At 44.3% G+C, this 27,171-nt stretch overlaps 2 long non-coding RNA genes across 2 annotated transcripts in view; both read right to left on the reverse strand.

Annotated features, from left to right (window-relative positions):
- The window catches only part of LOC306997308, a 413,102-nt gene that overhangs the window by 376,897 nt on the left and 9,034 nt on the right, over positions 1–27,171 (reverse strand). The window lies entirely within an intron of this gene.
- On the reverse strand, positions 9,085–9,583 carry LOC306997403. The gene is made up of 3 exons (XR_013797368.1): positions 9,407–9,583; positions 9,278–9,319; positions 9,085–9,209 (listed from the first exon to the last, which is right to left on the reverse strand). It is a non-coding gene; the product is annotated as an uncharacterized lncRNA (long non-coding RNA).

The raw sequence follows: 27,171 nt of genomic DNA on the forward strand, positions 1-27,171 counted from the left end.
GGATCCGCTACAGTTTGCCTACAGGCCCAACATCGGGGTGGAGGATGCTGTCATCTTCCTGCAGCATCATGCCCTCGCCCACCTGGAGAAGCCCGGCAGCACTGTGAGAATCATGTTTTTTGATTTCTCAAGCGCTTTTAATACCATCCAGCCGAAGCTTCTGAGGGACAAGCTGGTGAGGACTGGTGTGGATCACCTGCTGTCACAGTGGGTCCTGGACTATCTCACGAACTGGCCACAGTTTGTGAGGGCACGTGACGGCGTGTCTGACCGTCTCATGTGTAGTACGGGTGTCCCCCAGGGAACTGTCCTGGCCCCCTTCCTCTTCACCCTCTACACGGCAGACTTCAGACACTACACAGACAGCTGTGTTCTGCAGAAGTTCTCGGACGACTCTGCCATTGTTGGCCTCATCACTGAGGATGATGATGCGGAGTACAGAGGACTGACACAGAACTTCGTGGACTGGTGTCAGCGAAATCACCTCCTGATCAACGCGGGGAAGACCAGAGAGATGGTGGTTGATTTTTTCGCAGACGGCGGTCTGTCCCCCCCCCCCCCCCCCCCTCTGGTGAACATCCAGGGAATGGATATTGAGAGAGTGGACACTTATAAGTACCTGGGGGTTCACCTGAATAACAAGCTGGACTGGACTCATAACACTGATGCTCTGTACAAGAGGGGTCAGAGCAGGTTGTACTTCTTGAGGAGGCTGAGGTCCTTTGGAGTGTCTGGGCCCCTTCTAAAGACCTTTTATGACTCTGTGGTTGCGTCAGCCATCCTCTACGCTGTGGCTTGCTGGAGCAGTGGCATTACTGAGAGGGACATAAAAAAGTTGGATAAGGTGATCAAGAAATCCAGCTCTGTCCTGGGCTGTCCTCTAGACTCAGTGAGGGAGGTAGGAGACAGAAGGGTCCTGGCTAAATTGTCAGCTATGCTGGCCCATGAGTCACACCCACTGCACTATACTCTGTCAGCCCTGGAGAGTAGCTTCAGTGACAGGCTGCGCCATCCCCGCTGTGTGAAGGAGAGATACCGCAGATCTTTCTTACCAGCGGCCGTCAGACTGTATAATGATCACTGTTGATTCTGGGCCATATATCACATGTGCCATATAGTTTGCTATATCAGACTTATGTGCAGTGCCTTTCTACGATATTTTTTATATTATTAGTATTTATTTATTGTGCTGCTGGACATTGTATAAGGCATAGTCTATTTTAGTCTTATTTATTATTGTACAGTTATTCTTGTCTATGAAATACTATTTGTATCTATCTCTCTCCTTTTACTGTTGCAAACCGAAATTTCCCCATTGTGGGACTAATAAAGGTTTTTCTTACTCTTCTTACTCTTAAATGTTTTTCACTTATATTTTTTAAAAGGAAAAATTTTAAATTTTTGTACATTTTTATGCAACGTTAAAAGTGTAAATAAAAGAGAATTCATTGCTCTGGACATTGTTTATTTTTATAATGATTCATAAGTCATAATTTCTACATGAGACTAATTTTTCTAAACCTTTTTTCCCCCAACTTTTTACAACATAGTCGAGACCCTGGTAAGGCCTCCTGCTGGTGGGACTTCATCTGATGGTCTCCAGAGTGTTTGAGTGCATATTTCCACTATCCACTAAGTTGTCTACCAACAGGTAGAACTCGACTGAGACCGTTTTACTGAGAGTTAATAACGACCTTCAAGTGGCATCGGATGCAGGCCTAGTTCAGTGTTGGTACTTTTGGATCTGAGTTCTGCCTTTGATACTGTGGATCACAATATTATGATTATGAGATTGCGCGAGTGGGTCGGCGTGTCAGGAGTGGCAATAGATTGGTTTAGCTCATATCTTACAGATAGAAGTTTTGACGTATCTATTGGTGGTTTTAATTCTGCCTCGACACCCTTGCTTTGTGGTGTTCCACAGGGTTCTGTGTTGGGCCCAATATTGTTTATATTATACTTGTTGCCTCTGGGTCAGATCATACGAGATTTTAATATTTCCTATCATTTTTATGCAGATGACATTCAGCTTCACTTTACTTTCCGGCGAAATGAGTTATCCAAACTTTCGAGGCTTTTAGATTGTATAGATGTCATAAACAGCTGGATGGCCGAGAGTTTTTTGCAGCTGAATCCAGATAAGACTGAGGTTTTAATTGTAGCACCAGACAATGCTATACCTCTGATTATACAGGACATTGGACCTTTGGCATCTGCTGTGCGGCCTTGTCTAAGGAACCTTGGGATTATATTTGATAAATCCTTATCTTTTGAAACCCACATTAAAACCTTGACCAAATCTTGTTTTTTTTCATTTACGTAACATTAGTAAATTGAGGTCTGTGGTCTCTCAGTCGGAACTGGAGATGCTCATTCATGCTTTTATTTCATCCCGTATTGATTATTGTAATTCACTTTTTTCTTCCCTCAATAAATCTGTTCTTCATCGACAACAATCCATTCAAAATTCAGCTGCTAGGTTACTCACCCGATCAAATAGGCGCACCCACATCACCCCAATACTCTGTTCCCTTCATTGGCTTCCTGTAACATACAGGATCCAATTCAAAATTCTTGCCATAACATAGAGCCTTACATGGCCAGGCCCCTTCTTATCTTGCAGATCTAATTCATTTTCATTCACCTCTCCGGTCCCTCAGATCCAAAAATCAAAATCTGCTAGCTACGCCACGAACTCGCCTAAAGACAGGTGGGGATAGAGCTTTTGCCGCTATCGCACCTAGTCTATGGAATGCTTTACCGATCAGTATTAGGTTTGCTGAGAATGTGGACAATTTTAAGAGAAGTGAAGACCCAGTTGTTGAAGTTAGCTTTTGGGTGATCTATGTTGTAGATGTTGTTAATTTTACTTGTTTCAATTGATATCAAAGTGTTTTATTATGTTTTATTGTCTGTTGTAAAGCGCCTTGTGTCTGTGAAGGGCGCTGTATAAATAAATTTTACTTGCTTACACTAAAGTACTTTTAATAACCACTAATCATATATTTCAAACCTTAGTTAAGCAAAATTATCTTGCACACTCTTAATGTACTTAAGGTATCAAGAGTAAAAGTAAAGGAATTCTGCAGAAAAAACCCCTCCTTGTCAGGGTTATGATGATTATTTTGCATTTATATTACTGCATATTGCATTTTACTTCTGAATATTTTCAAGGTTGATACATTTAAACTATATACTTTTGTGTAATTTAATGTAAAACAATGAATCATATTGTAAAACAACAATTTTGTAGTGTTGCTGTCCTGTGTGGGGAAAAAAGTACTTCACATTTGTCCGTGAGTATTAACGACGTATGTAGTTCCTTACATTCCACCACTAGTTATTTTGAAAATTAAAGTAACAAAATGTTGGCTTATTATCACAATATTAACAAATTGTTGCTAACAGCTTCGTCCCATATCAAAGGGGCACATCTGAAGCGCTCGGTCCGGTCTAGCCTACGGACGATAGTTCTTGTCGCCTAGCAACATTGACAGCTGCCGATGACGTGCAGAGTAACATTAGCACTGGACTTTTTAAAACAACACAAGACAACTCTGGCAACTCTTTCAACTCTGGCCCTGGTCCTGGCATGGGCATGGTTGTAGGCCTGCTGTGCTTCCTGGGGGTCTGTGAAAGGTGTCAGGAGAAAAGGCTGGCAGCCATACCCCCTGTCTCCCAGCAACACACCAGAGAATTCACCTGTCAACACAAAATCTCATCATTACTACCTCATAAACACAGTGATATTCTTGACACAGCCATGATGGTTATAAATAGGGGTTGTGTGGCTTACCTTGTGATAGGCACTGATAGATTTCAGAGGCCCGAAAGATTCTGGAGTCATGGACTGAGCCAGGCCATTTTGCCACAACATTGCTGATCACACAGTCAGATAGCCAGAAACACACTCCTTATTGTGCGGGAAATTGTGGCCTTGTTCAGCTGTTCTGCATCCCCCACTGAGTACAGGAAGGCTCCACTAGCAAAAAAGCGCAAGGCCACACAAACAATTTGCTCCACACTCAGTGCATGGCTCCGTGCAGTGCGGTGCTTAATCCTGGGACCCAGTAGTCTGCATAGATACCTGATGCAATCTGCAGAAAACCTGTATCTTTCATATAGATGGTCACCAGGGAAGGCCGAAGGCCAGTGGGTCCAACCGGTCCCTGAAGACCCTTTCTCGCCTGAAGGCTCTCCTCAGCACAAGTGCTTCTTCATCCACCACATCTCGCAAGAATGGGCATGCCATTGTCAGAGCAGAAAGGAACACACAATTTTGGGCCTTCATATAGGCTAGTGGCCACACCTATTGGTCTCTGGAATTGCCAGTCCGCAGTTAACAAAGCTGATTTCATTACATCTATTTCTAGTCATTCAGGTCTCAGCCTTCTGGCCCTGACTGAGACCTGGATCAGACCTGAGGACACTGCCACACCAGCTCTGCTCTATCCACTAACTTCACTTTCTCACACACCCCTCGTCTGACTGGAAGGGGTGGAGGTACCGGTCTGCTCATCTCAAACGATTGGAAATTTAATAATTTACCACCTCTGTGTAACAACAACTCATTTGAATCACATTCTATTACCATCACTAGTCCTATTCAAATTCATTGTGTAGTTGTATATCGTCCCCCAGGTCAGCTTGGCAGTTTCTTAGAGGAGCTTGATGTGCTACTCTCATCCTTCCCAGAGGATGGCACTCCTCTCATAGTTCTTGGAGACTTCAACATCCACCTTGAAAAACCTCAAGCTGCTGATTTCCACACTCTGCTTGCCTCATTCGATCTCAAACGAGTATCGACTTCGGCTACTCACAAATCGGGTAACAAACTGGACCTTATTTACACACGCTACTGCTCCACTGATCATACTCTTGTCACTCCACACCTCAGATCACTTCCTCCTCACTCTCAACCTCAACCTGCCTCAGAACACAACACACACTCCTCCACAGGTCACCTTTCGGCGTAACCTACGCTCACTCTCACCCTCTCGCCTATCCTCTTTGGTCTGGTCCACACTTCCTCCACCAAACCAGCTCTCAGCACTAGATACTAACAGTGCAACTGATACTCTTTTCTCCACTTTAACATCCTGCTTGGACAACTTCTGCCCCCTTTCCTCCAGGCCAGCCCGCGCCACTCCCTCTGCCCCCTGGTTATCTGATGTTCTCTGTGAACATCATGCTAAACTCAGGGGTGCAGAGAAGAAGTGGCGCAAATCCAAAGATCATACTGACCTTGGTCTTTATCAATCCCTCCTCTCTTCCTTCTCTGCTAACATATCTACTGCTAAAATGACTTACTATCACAACAAAATTAACAATTCTTCTGTCTCTCGCATGCTTTTCAAAACCTTCTCCTCCCTTCTTAACCCTCCTCCTCCTCCTCCTTCATCAACCCAAACAGCTGATGATTTTGCCACATTCTTCATAAACAAAACTACCACCATCAGCGGCCAATTTACTAATCCACAAATTAACACACATTTTACCAGCTAACACACACATTCTACCCTCTTTCTCCTTGCTTTCAGAGACCGAAGTCTCCAAACTCCTCCTTTCCAACCGCCCTACTACCTGTCCGCTTGATCCTATTCCCACTAACCTACTTCAAGCTATTTCTTCCTCTGTTATACCCACACTCACACACATCATAAACATCTCTTCGCACTGGTACATTTCCCACAGCATTCAAGCAGGCTCGGGTAACCCCACTGCTTAAGAAACCCACTCTAAATCCAGCACATCTGGAGAATTACAGACCGGTATCCCTTCTTCCATTCGTCGCAAAAACACTTGAATGAGTTGTTTTCAACCAGAAAACAACTCGTTCTCCTCTTTTCTTACGCAGAACAACCTCTTGGACAACAATCAGTCTGGCTTCAAAAGCGGACACTCAACTGAGACTGCTCTGCTCTCAGTAATTGAAGCTCTGAGATTGGCAAGGGCAGCTTCCAAGTCCTCAGTTCTCATCCTGCTGGATCTGTCTGCTGCCTTTGACACAATTAACCACCAGATCCTCCTGTCAATCCTAAAGATGAAGGGGATCTCGGGTACTGCACTCCAGTGTTTCAGGTCTTATCTCTCGGGTAGGTCCTTCAGGGTGTCGTGGAGGGGCGAGGTGTCTAAGACCCAACATCTAGCCACTGGTGTGCCTCAGGGCTCAGTTCTTGGACCACTTCTCTTCTCAATCTACATGACATCACTAGGATCTGTGATTCAGAAACATGGCTTCTCCTACCACTGCTACGCTGATGACACACAACTCTACCTCTCATTCCAGCCGGATGATCCGACGGTAGCCGCTCGCATCTCAGCCTGCCTGACAGACATTTCTGGCTGGATGAAGGACCACCACCTTCAACTAAACCTCGCGAAGACAGAGCTACTTGTAATCCAATCCAAGCTAACCCAGCACTTAATCACAACTTCACCATCCAGCTAGGCTCGTCATCCATAACTCCATCAAGATCAGCCAGGAACCTTGGAGTGGTCATTGATGACCAATTGAATTTCACAGACCACATTGCTAGCACTGCCCGGTCATGCAGATTTGCCTTGTACAACATCAGAAGGATCAGGCCCTTTCTATCAGAGCATGCTACACAACTCCTTGTTCAGGCGCTTGTTCTATCCAGACTGGACTATTGTAATGCTCTCCTGGCTGGTCTCCCAGCTTGCACTGTCAAACCTCTGCAACTGATCCAGAATGCTGCAGCTAGAGTGGTCTTTAACGAGCCGAAGAGAGCACACGTCACTCTTCTCCTCACGAAATTGCACTGGTTGCCGGTTTCCGCTCGCATCAAATTCAAGTCACTGACGTTTGCCTACAGAACAACCACTGGCACTGCTCCCCCTGTACCTGAACTCATTACTTCAGACTTATGTGCCATCCAGAAACTTGCGCTCTGCAAGTGAGCGGCGTCTGGTGGTGCCATCTCAAAGAGGCACGAAATTTCTCTCTCGGACCTTTACCATGACTGTTCCCTGCTGGTGGAATGATCTGCCTAACTCAGCCAGAGCTGCTGAGTCTGTAGCCATCTTTAAGAAACTGCTGAAGACGTATCTTTTTCGGCAGCACTTGAGCACTTGATTCAGCACTACTAACACTTTATCTATTCTATTCTATTAATATAAATAAAAATATGCGCGTTGCATTGTACTGTGAAGGGTCATAGCACTTACATACTGTTGTCCTACTGCTAGTTTAACTGCTTCTATTGTTTCTCATTTGTAAGTCGCTTTGGATAAAAGCGTCTGCTAAATGAATAAATGTAAATGTACCTGGTGCTGGGGGGGTGGGCAAAAGAGGGTGGTGCCTTATAACGATGACTTGGTTGTACTGATTGCTGGGAAAATAAAAAAAACCTTAGAAAGATGCCACCGTCCGGTGTGCTCACAATAAGTGCTCATATGTCATGGCTCACTTGACTTTATGAGAATATACCTAATTTTTATTTTGAGCTGTGTCATCTTCTTGGAGCTGGGGGAGGAAAGAAAAATAATGATTAATACATTTGTTACAGTTAGCATACAGTGTACATTGAAGGCATATCTCACCTCCCTCTCAAGTTTTTTTATTTCAAGTTCCAGGGGCCGTATTCACAAAGCATTTTATCTTACCACTAGGAGTACTCCTAAATCGCACTAAAAGATTTTAGCTAGGAGTGTTCTCTTAAAAGTTATTCACAACGCCTTTCAGACCTACTCTTAGTAAGGAAAAATGACAACTCCTAAACTAAGAGTGAGTCTTCGTTGCTATGGATGACGTCAATTATCATGCACGAGCTTCCTCGCAATGATCACGGTGATTGGTTGTTAGATGACAGGGCCATCATGCGAACCATAACACAGACGCACCAAATCATGGAATTACGACATCTAAATATGTCTGTGTCCTACACAAAATAATAATAATAATGTAATCGAAATGCATATATAATGACATGTTTGTGTAGGCCCCAGTGAAGTGTAATTCTAAAAAGGCAGAGAGAGAGAGAGAAGTTGTGAATTAAATGAAATTAAATCTAGGTAGCCTAATACCCTAATGAAAACCGCCACTTGCCTAATAATGAAAAACGACACTTGCATTAACACTTGCTTGGTTAATTGACATCCTATTAGCCTAAATAGACTACTTAAAGCAAGGAAATATTGCTCCTATTTAAGTAATGTAATAGTTGAATGACGGCGGATTATGAACTCGCCAAAACGGAAAAGAAAGCCCAACTGGACGCAGGATCAGTTACTGCTGCTGGCCCAGTTGGTGCTGAAAAAAATAAAAATAAAATAAAAGGGAAATTCGGCACTGGGATACAACATCGAGAATTGTGAAGTTTGCATCGAACACAATCTGGGTATTGATGGAGTGGGTTTTCTTTCTATTCACAAACACGTCCTCATCCTGACGTGGTGCAATTATTTTAATATGTGTCCCGTCTATAGCACCGACCACACCGGCAATATCCATAAAGCTGGCTTTGTTTCTTTGGAGTTGGCGAATGTCCAAAGGAAAACTAATGAACTGTCGAATAATATGGGGTCTACAGAGTGCATTGATGGTTTGATGGATGGATCTGATTACCGATGGCTGGGATATCGCTAGATCGTCGGCATTACACAATTGCATTTTCCCCGTTGCCAGGTAGCGAAGTGTTATCAAACATTTCAATTCGTCACTGATTGGGTTGTTGCGATTAGTTGGCACTGTTATTGCATCCCTCACAAGATCCACAACAATCAGTATTCCCTCACGATTAAGGCGGTATCTTTGTAATAACTCCGTGTCATTGAGTGTCTCCAACACACTGTGTCGCGCGGCGATTTTAAGACCCTTTGTGAATAGGTCTTAGTGAGTTAGGAGTCCTCTCGACTTCTTTTAAGCTGTCCCAGACTTAGGTGCTACTTTTAGGGCTAAAATGCTTCGTGAATTACTCTTAGTGAAAAAAATTAGGAGTCCTAAAGTTAGAAGTGACACACCTATTATTTTTAGGAGTTGCTCCTAAATTCGCCAGTTAGGAGCTACTTTTAGCCTTAAAATTCTTTGTGAATACGGCCCCAGTTTCCTAATTGTCCTCTTTTTTTATTTCGGACTCCAGTGCAAGATTTTCCATCTTTTTCTTCTTGTACTGAATGTCTATGTCTGCCAGTTCTATTTGGCGCCGGAGGTGGTTGCCATACAACTTTCTGATAGCTTGTGAGCTCTGTGAACACAATACAATTAGCGCAGCTGGAATTTGGCAGGATGTGGTGTCCTTTTATTAATACGCACTATGTTGCCAGGCTGGTTTTCCCACTGTATAGCATCTGGGTCCTGTAAAAGAAATTAGATTTTTTTATTTTGATGAGGACTCCTCACCATTGTAGAGTAAATAGTACTTTCACAGTCTTAACATGATACCTCATGCCTTCTGGAATCCAGAGAGATGGTCTCCTCCTCATCATCGTCTCCATCATGTGCTGTTTCTGCTGCACTGGAGCCTTCACCCTATCACATTTAATCGGATTCATATTGAAGCTAGTAGACAAGACATGCCAGGCCTACAGTATGCCTTTGATGGAGTACTCACTGGATCAGCATCGTCTGGTGCTTGTGCTGGTGGCTCTAACAGGAACACAGTGCTGCCAGACACTGCAAGGCAATATGTAAACCAAAGTCAGACAGTCCAAATTGATTCAATATGAATGTGGTTGTATCCCATGTAGAGATGGAAGGACATACCTTGAATGAAGCGGGTGGCATCTTGGGAGGAACCTATGCTCGTCTCTTTCCCCCCAGGGATCCCCTCTAAGACGGGCCTGCCTTTATTTAGCTCCAAGGCCATGTCCTCTGCTGGGGTAAGGTCAGCCTTTGGTGACCCACCACCCGTGCCTTGTCTGTGGGTATTCTTTTTCACTGCTAAAACAGTACAGACAATGTGTGAGCAGGCACCTTCTGGGTACAATATATGCTTGTGCTTTGTTAAATATTAGTCAGGGACCATACCATTCTGCAGAATGTTCTTGTATTTGATTTTGACCTGCTGCCATGTCCGTTTTGGCCCGTTCACGTTTAATCTACATCACACGCACACACATTCTTTATCACAAGAACATTTAATGGAGTCACACTGCAAAAAATGACTTGGTATTTTTGTAAAAATATCAAAATAAAAAAATCTTAAATAAAGATGTATTTTCTTGATTTGCTAAATGACCTAGCAAAATAATTATAGTTTAGACAAAAAATATAAACTTTAAGTAAATTTGTGCTTAAAACAAGCAAAAAAATAAAAAATCTGTCAATATAATAAGAAAAATTCTCTTGAAATAAGTTTACTTTTTCCATAAACACTTAATTTTAGAAAAGTTCTCTTGTTTCACTGGCAGATTTTTTTGCTTATTTTCCTAGGTAATTTTGCTCAAGAAAATATTTAAGATTTTTTTTAGATATTTTTTTTTACTGAAAACAAGACAAAGATACTAAGTAAGAAAGACATTTTTGCAGTGCAGTGAGCAACCGACCTTGGGTCCTTTGAAAGGCGCTATATAAATGAAAGTGATTATTATTATAGCTCATCTATTTATTCAATTAAACCGTACTGAGCGTAGTAACGTTAAATAATAATGTAAGGCTTTAATAATAATTTATCATAGCTTTATACAGTGTGATGGAGTTACTTTACACAATTTCACTCATATCTGCAGTGCATTTCAATTAAAAATTTAACCGTTTCATAATTACAGTACAACTGCGTTTTTGGAGATGTGAATTAAATATTTGAATTGTAATTGTGATGTTTCAGCGGAGCGGTGAGTGTGTAATTGTGCACTACTTACGCATTCAGGCGGTCTGCAATACTTTGCCACGCTTTTTCTCTTTGCTTTATCACTGTGGCGGTGTTGCCTTTCTTCTTAATTATATCTTTTACCTCCTCGTATGCCTCCATGAGGATTTGTGCTTCCGACGGGGAAAAGTACGCGGCTCTAGTTGCCATGGTAAATCAGTTAATCTGTGATCTGTGGCGGGGTCTATTTGAGTGAGCCGTGAGCGCGCACCTATCCAGGATTGGTTTCACCTGGCTTAATGAATCCGTGTCTGCTCATCCTGGCTTGGTCTTTGTGCAACCAATTAAGCCTGGACGCACTTGTTTTGGCTTCATTGAGCTCAGCTGAGTCATTTATCCCGGATGTCTTAATTCTACTTTTGTGCAACAGGCCCCTGGTGGCGAAACGATTTTCAAATAATCTTTCATTCAAAATAATCTCAAAACGCTTTGTGACATTTTGAAAGCCGTGCATGCATTAAGGGAACCATGAACGTAACTGAAACTGGTTCTGATTTTATTGTTTGTCGTTTAAACGTGCCTGTTGCATATCTTTATTTTATATATTTTAAATGGTCTATTGGGGAAGTAATTTATAGCATTGATTACTGTGGAGGGAGGGGGGATTAAAATAATTCAGCAGAAGCAGGGATGTTTAGACCAGAAGGAAATCCCCGTCCCCCCTGGCAAATCGCACCTTGCTTAAAACCATGTTTTTACAAACTCTTTATAGACTAGAACCCAAAAAAGGCTATCCTTTATAAAAAAATGTTTTGTTTGTTTGATTGTCTGCATTAATAATAGGCTATGACATGCATTAACAGGCTAATATAAAATGTACAATAGTCAATGTATGTTCGGGATTCGAACCCGTGTCATCCAAATGATCGATACGTAAGTTCTACCACTCGGCCATGAATTTACTCACTGAGAAATGCCCGGTTTCTCCAGTCTCTATTCTCCAGAGCAGCGCTTCATTCGTCTCATTCCTCAATAGAATAGTAAACAAATAATCAGCTTCATTGCACCTTGATTTTGTTTGTTATTTTTGTTATTATTATTATTATTTAAAAAGATTATCACGGTGCTCCCAACGAGCAATAGGCTTATGTCGCCCAGCGACGTCTAGGCGTAGGCTACAATATGAAATAAAGGCTAGCCTATATTGTTCTCGTCTCTTATGATTCTATTTTTCTGTCCTAAACAATGTTCTATAGTAGCCTATTTCATCTGTTAATTGACATTAACCCCACTTACATTTCAAAATACGGCAATAGCTGCTGTTTTGCACAATGTCCCTTTGCGCCACCTGGCGGTCATTTCGCGAATGACTTTGAAATGCGACTGGATTATTTTTACCGCGTTAGTTTTGCCGCAGTGCCTGGCGCGGCGGTAATAGGCATTCTGGTTGAGTACCATCTGTAGCAGAAGCTAACCCTTGTCTGTTATTGCATGAAAGATAGCACTAAATAAATACACTTTAACACATTTACATTTAGTCATTTAGCAGACACTTTTATCCAAAGCGACTTCCAACTGAGGACTACAGCAAGCGAGTCATCGTGAAGAGGCAAAAATAACGCAGGAAGTGCTCAAAATACAAAGTTCAGGCATTGCTCAGTGTAGCATAAGCCAAATAAGGGAGGATTGAAGGAAGAGGTTTTAATTTTTATTTTATTTTTATGTCAAGTGCTCACGGAAGAGATGAGTTTTCAGTTGTCTTTTGAATGTAGTTAGGGAATCTGCATTCTGGACGAGGGTAGGGAAATCATTCCACCAGCATGGAACCGTAAATGAGAATGTTCTGGAGAGTGATTTTGTAGCTCTCTGTGATGGTACCACGAGCCGTGGCTCATTGACCGATCGCAGGTAGGGATGTAGACTCGTAGGAGCGAGTGAAAGTAAGAGGGACCTGAGCCTGTGGTCGATCTGTAAGCAAGCGTCAATGCCTTGAACTTTTATGCGAGCAGCGAGTGGTAGCCAGTGCAGAGACATGAACAGAGGAGTGACGTGGGCCCTTTTGGGCTCGTTGAAGACAAGACGGGCTGCAGCATTCTGGATCATTTGTAGAGGTTTGGTTGCACATGATGGAAGACCGGCCAGAAGAGCATTGCAGTAATCAAGCCTAGAGATAACCAAGGCCTGGGCGAGAAGTTGTGTTGCATGCTCAGTTAGGAAGGGCCTGATCTTCCTGATGTTGTGCAGTGCAAACCTGCATGATCGATCTGTCTTTGTGATGTGGTCTGTGAAGGTCAGATGCTCATCAAATGTTACTCCAAGGTTTCTGAACGACCTTGATGGGGTGATTAAAGTTGAATCTAGCTGAATAGTGAAGTCGTGCTGTAGAGACGGATTGGCAGGGAGGACGAGAAGCTCAGTCTTTGCCAGGTTGAGCTGCAGGTGATGTTCCTTCATCCATGCCGAGATGTCCGCCAGGCAGCTTGAGATACGTGCAGCTACTGTGGGATCATCAGGTTGAAATGAGAGGTAGAGCTGGGTGTCATCAGCATAGCAGTGGTAAGAGAAGCCATGTGCCTGTATGATGGGTCCCAGTGATGTGGTGTAAATGGAGAAGAGGAGCGGTCCAAGAACTGAGCCCTGAGGAACCTCTGTAGTCAGTTGATGTGCTTTGGATACCTCACCTCTCCATGCGACCTTGAAGGACCTACCTGTGAGATAGGACTCAAACCAGTGGAGAGGAGTTCCTGTGATACCCAGTGATGAGAGGGTGGACAGGAGGATCTGATGATTCACAGTGTCGAATGCAGCAGACAGATCCTCGAGAATGAGAACTGATGATTTGGAGGCAGCTTTTGCGATCCGTAGGGCTTCCGTGACTGACAGCAATGCAGTTTCGGTTGAATGTCCTTTCTTGAAGCCAGATTGGTTTACATCTAGTTGGTTGGTCAGAGTGAGGAAAGATGATACTTGGTTGAAGGCAACTCGTTCAAGTGTTTTCGCAATGGATGGTAGGAGAGAGACAGGTCTATAATTTTCTAAGAGTGATGTGTTTAATGTCGGTTTCTTAAGCAGTGGAGTTACCCGAGCCTGCTTGAATGCTGTAGGAAAAGTGCCAGTGTGGAGGGATGAGTTGATGATGTGTGTGAGTGGTGGTAGAAGTGTGGGAGATATGACTTGTAGGTGTGAGGGGATGGGATCTAGAGGGCAGGTCGTAGGGTGACTGGAGAGGAGACGTTTAGATGCTTCTTCCTCGGTTAGTGGAGAGAAGGAGGAGAGAAGGTTTTTGGGAGTGGAAGGGGTTGGACTGGGTTCATGTGTGTGTGGAGCTGAGAACTGACTGCTGATAGTTGTTTTGTTGGTAAAGAAGTTAGCAAGATCGTCAGCAGTTAACCCCCTGGGGTCGGCAATCACGCCGGCGTGATCTGCTCGCTTTTTTTCTTATCAGTGCAAAAGAGATTCAAAATACTCTGTTGGTTTTGATCTTACATTTAAGTGTTTTACATCATTCGATCCAGTTAAGTTTCTATTTTTTTTATGTATACTCAGAATAAAAACAAAGTGTTGTGTCTTTCGCCAAATAAAGAAAAATAAACATGATGCGAGTTCTGCCTTCTCTCTGTCAGTGAAGTCCATTCTGAAACGCGTCCGAAAATGAACTGTAACTCAGCGAATACTTGTCACTCAGGAACGAGAGATTTGTCTTTATAAAGCTAGAATTCTCTTCTTTTCAATGAAGTAATTTATAATAAAAAATATATATTCTTAGTTTATGTAATCCGTTTGAAACCAAGGAGAGGCACGGTTTTTCATTCTTCCTTCATTATTTTTAATGAGCTGATGCCGCCACGCCCCCCGGCGCTATTCACATGCTAATAGTTGAGGTGATCTATACGCATCGCACACGCCCTCCGATCATTGCCAAGAAAAGACGCAGTTTCTCGTCAGATTCACGGATAGTTCATCGCGTTTTGAGGATGGCACGCTTCTCCGGTAAAGTCGTCCTTCAGATGATTATGGACAGCGAGGAAGAATTCACCTTTTCCTCAGAGAAAGATCGCATCAGACGGAGAACGGCTCCATTTTCAAGAGCGAATTGATCCCGCCGAAGATACAAGTTCGAGTAAGTTGTTTAGTGTTATATAATTCTTTTTCTGATTATATAGAACTCATATGAATTTTCAGACTATATTTTGCTTAGTTTTGGTTAGCTTTTGACATCTTACAGGAAAGATTGCCCTTACAATATCCCTAACATTCATGTATATGGTCGTTTCAATGTGATATTACTCTCTAAACATATTTGTATATATATTTCACTCCGTTTTGATTAGCTTATGATGATTATCATGCTAAAAATACTGACTTTTGCGTAATGTAGCTTATTTATGTAGCGAATATCTGCTTAGGTGTAAATATGATTTCGTGCAAATATATTTCAGCCTCCGGTAAAATGTGATACTGTCTAAATACTAGACATTATATTTTTATATATAAATGTTCGGTTTTGATTAGCCTATGACACTTATCTTGCTAAAATATTGCCACAGATGATTGTGAATACAGGTGTAAATGTTTGAAATGCTGTGCGTGCGGTCTATATGGCCATCAACAGCTCGCGGTGACGCATCTATGGCCCATAAATAGATATTTCTCCGTCCTATGGCCCATTAACAGATATATAGGCCATTAATTGCCCATCTTTGGATAATGTATGCTAACAGTTGTTTTTATTATTTTAGGAATGTGTCTGCATCACGCTCTCCTTCTCCAGCAGAGGGACACGCAGGTGTCGTTCAGTTCTCAATCGAGACGATAATCGATCGAATGATAGTAAGTGCACAGACGTAATATTTTACTGATGAAATGTAATTGTGTTTACATCGTCATAATATACAAGTGGGGCCTACCTATTCTTGTGTGAAATTACAAAAACGGTTGTCTTTTTTTTAACCCATGGTCATTAGTGATTGATAATGATAATAATACAGTTTATTTGATTGTGTTATCAACAGATGTGACAATGAACATGTCCAAGCACCGGTCCCGAAGAGAGCCATGGCAAACAAGCAACAGGTCCAAGTCCACCCTGTCATGGAAAACCGAGCCTGATGTTGACATGGTTCCACAGACTGCGTGATTCCTGCCCGCACGGGAAACTGGACCGCAAGTGACCTCTGTTGACTCACATTCGCCAATGAGTCTGTTTGTAACAGTATACACTACCTTTCTTTCTTTTTTTAAAGGATGTGTTAAGTTATATTGTTAGGAAATATTTCTATTTTGAATAAATGCTTTTCTTTTTAATCAGTGAATCCAGAATAAAGTATCACAGGTTATAAAAAAAATATTAAGCAGCACAACGGTTTCCAACATTGATAATACCTGATTATTAAATCATGATATTAGAATAATTTCTGAAGGATCATGTGACACTGAAGACTGGAGTAAGGATGCTGAAAATTCAGCTTTGATCAAATAAATAAATTATATTTTAAAGTATATTAAAATAGAAAATCATTATTTTAAATTGTAATAATATTTCACAATATTACTGTTGTTTCTGTATTTTTTATCAAATAAATGCAGCCTTCTTCCAAAAATATTAAAAATGGTAATGTGTCCAAACGTTTGACTGGTACTATATGTTTATATATGTACTGTAGCACTGTGGTCTTGTAAGGCACAACATTTAGTCCCTCCACATAGAGGAATTACAATAAAAACAGATTAAAAAACAAAACCTTTGAATGTCCTCTCATTCTCAGATTCTCCTCTCTGCCTCACAGCACCGTGATGGGGGCATTAGCCATTGGGGGAGTGTCTATTGTCTCCCCTCATTCATATTCATGGCCATCAACACCCCTACGCATAAAGCAGTGCTGGCACAAAAACTGACTTACAAAGTTTAAATCATTATATTGTTGTTTTGTGAAAGAGTGATCAGAATGATTTTCACATAATTTTGTAGTAAACATTCTAGCCTACAAGAATGGTAACTCAAAAGTCTTGTGCCAAACTATTCAGTATGAGTTATATGGGCTCATCGCAGTGACAATTTTTTTCCCAAAACTTACTAACCACGCATAATATTTTTTTTCTATAAAATGCAAACATGCTACTTTCATTTTGCTCACATATTATTGTAGCAGAGTTTGTGCTGCAATACAGCATAATTATGTGTTGGCCAAAGGTATGTTGTAAGTAGCTGAAATAAGCACAAATGTCAGGGCATGTCAAAACCTCTCAAGGGCCCCAAAAACCCCTCAGACCCCTGAGGGTTAAAGAGGAGGTGGGTGGTGGTGGAGGTGGACAGAGGAGAGAGAGTTAAATGTCTTGAAAAGTGTTTGTGTGTTAGCGGTGCTGTTGTGTCTTTTGATTTGCGCCATTTCTTCTCTGTTGCCCTGAGTTTGGTCCGTTGTTCACGAAGAACCTCAGATAACCAGGGGTTAGAGGGAGTAGTGCATGCTGGCCTGGAGGAGATAGGGCAGATATTGTCTAAAGAAGAAGTTAAAGTGGAGCATAAAGTATCTGTTGCGGTATTAACATCCAGAGATGAGAATTGTGAGGGTGAGGGGAGAGGAGATGACACAGCAGAGGAAAGATGGGAGGGAGAGAGTGAGCGCAGGTTTCGTCTGAAAGTAACTGGTAGGGGGGTTTGTGGAGCATGGGTAGAGAGTTGCAGATTGAAAGTAATGAGGAAATGATCAGAAACATGTAGAAGTTTCACCAAAATGTTGTCCGTGATGCAGTTGCGTGTTTATACCAGGTCCAGTTGGTTGCCTGACACAGTTTCTTCTGCATTACTAAAGGATTCAAATTACAGAATTCATTACTATCAACAGAATATTGTATAATTTATTAAGACTTAAAATTTTTAAAGAACAAAACTTATTCAATTTACTCACACAGAGCATGAAGGAGTTGGTTGAGCCATCATTACAGCAGCAGCGTAAGGGAACCTAGGCTGTTCGTGGGAATTTTCCCATTCATTTAAGTTGCCATTGTCAGCTCCGACACTCCGAGGTCCGCATGCTCGAAATGGACGACACGAGCTGCTATTTCAGTGGTGCCGTGGACGTTTTCTAAAATCGCATATAAAGTGGCCAGAATTACCATATATTAACATAGGCCCTCTGTGGACGCCTCTGGGGGCACCAGCGCACTACGTGGGGGTCCACCAAGTGCTTTTGGGGTCCGCCAACCACCTACTCTTCACCATAGTCCTCCTCAGTACCAGGGAAAGCCTATTTTGACCCCTAACCACCTATTTTCTCCTTCATCGCCACAAAGTGCCTATGGGGTCCCCTAACCACCTAAACTTCACCATAGTCTTCCTCGTCGTCCACGAAGTGCCTATTTTGACCCCTAACCACCTATCCCCTTCTTCATTGCCACGAAGTGCCTATGGGGTCCCCTGACCACCTAAACTTCACCATAGTCTTCCTCATCGTCCACGAAGTGCCTATTTTGGCCCCTAACCACCTATCCTCTTCTCCATAGCCACGAAGTGCCTATGGGGTCCCCTAACCACCTAAACTTCACCGTAGTCTTCCTCAGTACCACGAAGTGCCTATTTTGGCCCCTAACCACCTATCCTCTTCTCCATTGCCACGGAGTGCCTATGGGGTCCCCTAACCACCTAAACTTCACCATAGTCTTCCTCAGTGCCACGAAGTGCCTACAACTTAACCCATTGATTTTCATAGGTGTTCTGTGGACACTGGGCAACGAGTGGTTTTCTTGCGCGCGCAGACGTTCCCCTCTCTGTATGTTGTCGGGGGCCGCGCGACGCAGCTTTCTGTGAAGTTTTGGGCCCCTAGCACCTCCAGGGGCCGAACGAGGTCCGGTGACACGTGCAACCTATTCAATGCGATTTCACAGGTACTTTCTCGGACGGTGGTCCGATTGCCCCAAAATCGACACGCACGTCCAGCCACAGGCCCCCAGGACGGGCCCCAGAGTTCCGCGTCCGAAGCTGCTCGTTTGGCCAAAAAAGACCCCCTCGACCTGGAAGCGCCTGTGAAATTTGAACTGAATAAGTTGCACGTGGGCGGGCGGAAATACGGGGGCCGAAAGGTCGCAGCGCCTCCAAATTCGCCACCCTGGTAGTCGAGGGGCCCCCGGTTCTAGATCCCGGATCGCAGGGCTCTAGATCGGTTCCAAGCGTGTGTTTTTGCGGTGCAAAATTCTCCTCACTTTGCTTCACTTTGGCCATATGTCTTTCTATGAGTGCAAGAGGGCCACCATTAATGGGACCATGTGCTCGGTGAAGGGTGGACGGAAAGGTCCGATCGGCCCGAAACTGACGTATGCGTCCCGCCACGGGCCCCTGGGACGGGTTCTAGAGTCCCGTGGCCCTCGGACCTTTTTTCACGCTAATTGGCCACCAACAGCCCCATGGAATAAGTTGCACGTGGGACGTCAAACGAACAGGGGCCGAGAGGGGTCGGAAGGTCGCAGCAACCCCAAATTCGACACGGCGGTAGTCCAGGGGCCCCCGGTTCTAGATCCAGAATTTCGTGGTTCTAGATCGGTTCTAAGTATGCGTTTCGGCCAAACGGTTTGAAGGAAACGCCCTATCGGCCCGAAACTGACACGCGTGCCTTCACGGGCCCCGGGGACGGGTTCTAGAGTTCCGTGTCGCTCTGACCTTTTTTTGCGCTAATTGGCCACCAACAGCCCCATAGAATAAGTTGCACGTGGGACGTCACATAAACAGGGGCCGAGTGGGGTCGGAAGGTCGCAGGGACCCCAAATTCGACACAGCGGTAGTACAGGGGCCCCCGGTCCTAGATCCCGGGTCGCAGGGTTCTAGATTGGTTCCAAGCGTGTTTTCAGTTTGACCCCTCAAAAATGTATGTCAGTCTATGAGTTCACTATGAGTGCAAGAGGCCTGTGAGAGAAACTTGAACAAGGGTTGCAAAAAAATTATCCCTGAGGTCTAGTGACTCGTCCTCCTGATATGTCGTTCGGGGGCCCGAGGACTACCGGCACGCAGTGTTTGGGGCCCGTGGGACCCCCGGGGGCCGCGCTGGAGCCACTGACACGTGCAACTTATCCCATTCATTTTCACAGGTGTTTCGTGGACGTGTGACAGAAAGGTCCGATCGGGCCGAAACTGACGTATGCGTCCCTCCACGGGCCCCTGGGACGGGTTCTAGAGTTCCGTGGCCCTCTGACCTTTTTTCACGCTAATTGGCCACCAACAGCCCCATGGAATAAGTTGCACGTGGGACGTCACATAAACAGGGGCCAAAAGGGGTCGAAAGGTCGCAGCAACCCCAAATTCGACACGGGGGTAGTCCAGGGCCCCCCGGTTCTAGATCCGGAATTTCGTGGTTCTAGATCGGTTCTAAGTATGTGTTTCGGCCAAACGGTTTGAAGGAAACGCCCGATCGGACCGAAACTGACACATGCGTCTCGTCGCGGGCCCCGGGGACGGGTTCTAAAGTTCCGTGGCCCTCTGACCTTTTTTCGCGATAATTGGCCACCAACAGCCCCATGGAATAAGTTGCACGTGGGACGTCACATAAACAGGGGCCGAGAGGGGTCGAAAGGTCGCAGAACCTCGAGATTCGTCACGGACGACCGCCACGGGCCCCGGAATCGGGCCCCAGAGTTTCGTGGCTCTAGATGAGATTTGACCAAGTCAAACAGGAAGCGCCCAGGAGCAACTTATTTGACATGACCCAGATAGGCTTTCCGTGGACAAAGCATTTTTATGCACATTCATCATTTTTATGAGCTGACATGTAGCTGAATGGTGTTTCCTGTGTGATTTACAGTAGGTTTTGCCTAATCAAACCACTGTAATTATGAATTATGACCTATTAATGCATTGACCACAGAAAGCCTACAGAGAGATCCCGTCTAATAAGTTACAGCTGGGCTCCAAACTTTGAACGGCTATAACTCGGGGGCCCGGCCACCTAGCGACACCAAACTCAGGTCAAAGTAAAGTCCCGAGGGGCCCTCTCCAACGGGCCCTAGCCCGTGCTTCTATCGCCCCCACAGGCCGAGATACGGGGGCCAACAGGAAAGGGTGCAATTCAGAAGGAAGGGTCCCAGAGGCTCAGGCCTCTGGGGTCTGAGAGGGCCCCCAGGGGACCCTCACCACCCCGAAGGACGACCCGCTGGGACTCGTCCTTTCCGAGATATCGACCGTTTTGTCCAAAAGTCCCCTATGTCTGACCGGGCGTATCTCGGGAGTTAAGCCGAGTTGGAGCTCCAAACTCTGGGCATGAGGAGGGCCCTTAGGGCCCCTTCTGGTCCCACCGTCTCGAGCTCCTGGGCCCTTCCGGTTCCGAGATACGGCCACTTCCTGTCCAGTTTTGACCGGGTGTATCTCGGAAACCAAGACGACTTGGAGGTCCATACTCCGGGGCTTGGTGAGGTACCCTTTGGGGCCCCCCTGACTCCAGAGTATGGAGCCCCAAGTCGGCTTGGTTTCGGAGATACACCCGGTCAAAAACAGCATCCCACCTGTGACCTATTTGACAGGTCCCCTATAGGCTGTCTGTGGACAGTTGAATTGTATGCAAATTGTGCATAATCAATGTCTGTAATGTGCATCAGTGTGCTGTGTTGTGTCCCCTGAGTGGTGTACAGTAGGTTTTACCTCATAAAAGCACTTATTATGAAATATGACCTTTTGATGTATTGGCATCCCACCTGTAACCTATTTGACAGGTCCCCTATAGGCTGTCTGTGGACGGTTGAATTTTATGCAAATTATGCATAATTAATGGCTGTTATGTACATCAGTGTGCTGTGTTGTGTCCCCTGAGTGGTGTACAGTAGGTTTTACCTCATAAAAGCACTGTAATTATGAAATATGACCTTTTGATGTATTGGCATCCCACCTGTAACTTAATAAGCTACTCACTGGACTTCACCACATGTGATGAAATCCCCAATTCTTTACAGGGATTCACCCGCTGAAAATGGCTAAGTCAAAAACAGCATCCCACCTGTAACCTATTTGACAGGGTCCCTGTAGGCTGTCCGTGGACATGTCATTTTAAGGCTAACTATGCATAATTATGAACTGTAAAGTACACCAACATGTTGGATTGTCTTCCCTGTGCATTGCACTCTGTGATTTAAGCAATAAATCATGTGCAATTATGAATTATGACCTATTAATGCATTGACCACGGACCCCCACAGGCCTTCCCTGTGCATTGCACTCTGTGATTTAAGCAATAAATCATGTGCAGTTATGAAATATGGGACCTATTGATGCACTGACCACGCACAACTTACAGAGACCCTGTCAAATAAGTTACAGGTGGGATGCTGTTTTACATTTTGATGTCATGATTGAAAAAAATGCATAAAAATGATTGAATATCAATTTTACGTTAATATTTGGGTCCCCCTGAGCGATTTGCAGCCTTCAGAACCTCCAAATTCCACTGTCCACGAACAGCCTATTTTTTCCCACAGTGGGAAGTGCCCACCTGTAACCTATTCGACAGGGCCCCTGTAGGCTGTCCATGGACATGTCATTTTAAGGCTAACTATGCATAATTATGACCTGTAAAGTGTACCAACATGTTTGATTGTCTTCCCTGTGCACTGTACTCTATGATTTACATTTATAATGATGTATTATGACCTATTAATGCATTGACCACGGACAGCCTAAAGAGGTCCCGTCAAATAAGTTACAGGTGGGCCCTTCCCGTTTTTTATTTTTTTGACAGGGTCCCTGCACGCTGTCTGTGGACATAGGTGTTATAACAAATTAATTACACATGGTTTGATTACATGATCCGATCAATTAACCCTTTAACCAGTTTTAACCAATCTAATAAAATGTCTAATTCAGTTTGAATTATTGTCACAGTAATACTTGAAAAAAGGCAGACAAGAAGTAAAAATTTCAATCAACAAACACAACTTTATTTAGAACAACAAATATACAGAAAAAAAGTCAAATATCAACGAAAACGGGGATCTGGAAAAAGGAACTCAAACAAAACGAACACTGGAACAGGATGGAACAAAAAAAAAAGTCTTGTCGCCGGTTCTTCATGGTCTTCCTTACTCTCTCGGTGGCCTTTTTTCGGTGGCTCATGCCGACAAGCGTGGTGGAGCTCGGGGAAAAGATGGCCTTCTTCACCTTTAGTGGCGAAACGTGCCTCTGGCTCGAGGCCAGCGACTTTAAGGGAGTCAGCAGCACCGTCGCCTTGCCCCTCCGGTCCGGATACTTCCTTGGGGGGGTGCTCGGTCCCTGTGGCTCCTGCTCTCGTGGGGATCCCACAGCTTCTCCCTCCGACCCTCCCACTGCTTCTCCCTCCGACCCGCCCTTCTCCGAGGCCTCCTCCCCGTGCTGGTGAAACAAATACACACAGACAAAGACACGGAGAGCGATCGAACGTGATGTTGCAAACGGTTATGACGCTGCAGTCAAAGGAAGCCAACTTACGTCGCTGGACTCGGGGCTGGACGTCCCAGACTCCTGGTACTCCAGGCGAGTCCTCTCGGGAGTGATGCTGCCCGACGAGAGCTCCTCTTCCGGGGACTTGGGAGCTCTTGCCTTAAGCGGTCGCTTCCCCTTGCCCTTCGCAGGCCGCTTGCGCTTCCCAGAGGACGGCTCCTTCGACGGGGAGCTCCTCTCCGGACCCTCCAGGGCGGCGTCGAAGAGCCTGCGGTGCTCCATGGCCTGCGAAGGGGTCAAGTTGGCCACATAGAACTTGTCGGCTGTCCGCGTGTCGTGGCACATGAACTTCGAGAGCTTCACCCGGTCGTCGTTGGTGTGGCTGAACTTGATCTGGAAAGACAGAGGCAGAGAAAAGTCAAAACCAATGCTGCCGCCAGGGAAGACCGCCGGAACACCCGAAATACACTTACGTGACTGGCAATGGACGTCCGGACGTCGGTAAAGGTGGGGCAGCCGGGAAGGTCCATGGACTTCCAGGCCTTCTGGAAGTAGTTGTTCAGATTCTTGCAGGGGTTCTGGGAGGAGGTGAAGAACAAGTACTTGGCCGTGGGTCCGCCCGGCAGCTGGTCCTTCACCTTGAGGAACCGCTGCACCCACCCAAACTCCTCATCCGTCAATAGGATCTGGGCCGACCCGAACGCCATGTTTGTCTTGTGATGAGCAACCTGCGGACACACAAGGAAGAGAGAAAAAACGCACACCTGTTACTCAGGGGAGGCGACAAACAAATAAGGCACACGACAGATAAAAGTCAGACGCTCACATTGATGCGGTGCGCCTTCTCCGAAGAGGATTTGCGGGCCCCCATAACCTCCTGCATTGAGATATTTTGGAAAACGCCCCCTCTGTGGTCGTAAACGCAGGAGAGCAGCGCCGCAAAGTGCCCGTAAAAGCGCCACAGGGTCTTCTGGACGGGCTCCTCCTCCAGGAGGGCTAAAGACAAAAGGGGGGGAGGGGGTAAGAAGCACAATGTCAAGGTTCAAGCGTCAGATCGGCAACAGGTGAGTACCTCGAGTCGGGGAGAAGGTAAAAGACAACTTACTCAACAGCTCGGGGATGGCCTTGAACGCGCCCCTAACCCTCAAACTTCATTTTTAAAAGACGGTGAAAGCAGCTGGTCGAACCGCAAAGATTCCACACCAACGGAGCCCTTCGACAAGGTAATTTACAAAGTGATACTTTGACAATAGTTCAGCCTATGAATTATGACCTATTAATGCATTGACCACGGACAGCCTAAAGAGGTCCCGTCAAATAAGTTACAGATGGGCCCTTTCTCTGCCTACCTGTAACTTATTTGACAGGGTCCCTGTAAGCTGTCCGTGGTCATGCCATTTTAATGCTAATATGTCATTTTTTTCCTGTTATTAATACATGTTCTTGTTTAATATATTTTACGAAAATGCTATTATTTTTGGAATATGTAAAAAGCGCCCCTAACCCTCAAACTTCATTTTTAAAAGACGGTGAAAGCAGCTGGTCGAACCGCAAAGATTCCACACCAACGGAGCCCTTCGACAAGGTAATTTACAAAGTGATACTTTGAGAATATTTCAGCCTATGAATTATGACCTATTAATGCATTGACCACGGACAGCCTAAAGAGGTCCCGTCAAATAAGTTACAGGTGGGCCCTTTCTCTGCCCACCTGTGTGAACTAACTTTGTTTCCATTTTTTAAAGATGCTGCTGACTTGTCCACTGTGCCCAACCAAGATTAGACATTTGCGCCATCACCTCCGGTCGCAACATCAAATAGAGGATGGGGAGAAGCGAAAGGTTTTGCTGCGACTGGCAAGGGGGAGAATTAAGCTGAGAAATATAAGGTGCCCACAGTGTGGGATAACATACGAGAATGTGGAGCGGCACTTTAAATCGGGCCATCCAGAACTGACAGTAAGTATAATCTCAAACTAGCATACTTGTTTTTTGTGAATTCATTTGAAAAATGTTTTGAATAAAACTCTCTCTTCAGGGAAAAATGGTCAAGTTGTTGACCAAGGAACTACATCAAAAGGTTGCAGAAGACCAACTCAAAATAATAAGGGACAGGCAACAACTTGACCCTCCAGTCCTGTCAGCTCTGGATGTCCCTGTTGAGAGCCCCCTTGCCATTCCAGAAGAGTGCCTTCAGTTGCTGGCTAGGTTTTGAATTATTTTTTGCAATGGGAATATAACATATTTTTTACAAAATGTTGAACAAACTATTGAGTCTGTTTGTGTGTGTGTGTGTGTGTGTGTGTGTTTATTGTAGAAGAGTTTGAAATGGAAGGTGCTCCAAGCTTTCTGGGTAAGTGATCAACATGCAATTATGCAATATTGTTTATACAAGAACAATACATTAATAACTTTTTTTATTGTAGACCTTCTTATGGAGAGCAGCCCCAGCAAGCCCCAGACAGAAGTCACAAGCCTCGGTAGGTATCAGGTGAACAATTGTTTAAACTTGTACTGTATTGTTTTTTCCATGAACAGCACATTAATTAAAAAAAATTAACCTTTATTTGTTCTTCTTAGATGATTTGTTCAAACTAATTGATGCAAATGAACAGGTCTCTTCAGGTCCACAAGGTAAGTAATAGGTGATAAGTGTACATGCATGAAACCAAGTTTTGTTGTTGTGTTATTTTATTTGATTGTTAATTGTTTTTCTTTGTTTCCCTTTTCCTTTTTTCATTTGCCAAGTTCTACAGGAGAGCACTGACCTGTGCACAGTTGACCTCAGTGACCTCCTTTTCTTGTAAATAGTTAATGTGTAAATGTATATAGTTTAAATATTTTATGTCATAGTTGTATATTATATTTTATATTTATATCATGTCGTTTTATATATCGTGTTTTTAAATATAATCTGTTTTACTGGTCTGTGTGTTGTTCGTTTTCTAATTTTATAAATAATAAATGTTGTAAAATCAAGCTTGAAAAAATTAAACATTTTAAATTATGGTTTTGTCTCTCTCATCTATTTCACCAAAACATACCAACTATAGCTTATTTAACTAGCTTGCCGTGGACAATGTATTTGTATGCACATTCATCATTTTTATAAGCTATTTCAGGGAATCAACTTTTAAACTACATAAACTTTTTTATATGGTGTTTCCTGTGCATTGACCCATAGCTACTCCTTAAAAATATCATTACAATTATGACCTATTAATGCATTGACCAAGGAGAGCTTATAGGGACCCTGTCAAATAAGTTACAGGTGAGTTACCCCCCTGCGGCCCGGCGTCGTCGGCCGGGCCCCGAAAAATCGTCTAGGGGGCGGCGCGCAGCGGTCCACTAACCTCCTACCACGGAGCGCCTGCTAGGTAGTCCGCGGACCCCTTCCCTTAGGTGGTGGCCTAAAGAGCGTTAGGACGTGAGCTACTTTCCCTTTAAGAAATGCATGTTCACAACTGTTTCAGGAAGCATGGTAGGGAGGGGGAGGAGACGAGATGCGGAGGAGGGAGGGTCTAGCTAGCCTCCGTTTTGATTGACAATAGTTCGAACGTCAACAAGAAGTGACGTCACCCAGGATCACTTAGGGAACCTTTAAAGTCCTTTTTCCATCCTATGCAATTTGGTTTTCAGAAAGAAACATTCTACTGAAACTCCATGCTGTTATCTCATTGAAGAAATTAAAACTAGCTTAGATCAAGGAGGAGTGGTGGGAGCAGTCTTCTTAGATTTACGCAAAGCCTTTGATACAGTTAACCATGACGTACTGATACACAAACTGGCCAAATACGATATTTCCATAAATGTCCAAAATTGGATAAAATCCTATTTGATAAATCGAAAACAACGTGTGCAAATGAATGGCACATTGTCTACGTCTCTTGCATCTACTGTGGGAGTACCACAGGGGTCAATCCTAGGGCCACTGCTGTTTTGCTTATACATTAATGACCTGCCTTCGGTCTGCAAGAAATTATCAAGTGTCATGAGCAAGGTCAGTGATTGGTTA

This window comes from Phoxinus phoxinus (assembly GCF_949152265.1).
Source record: "Phoxinus phoxinus genome assembly, chromosome: 4".
NCBI lineage: Eukaryota > Metazoa > Chordata > Actinopteri > Cypriniformes > Leuciscidae > Phoxinus > Phoxinus phoxinus.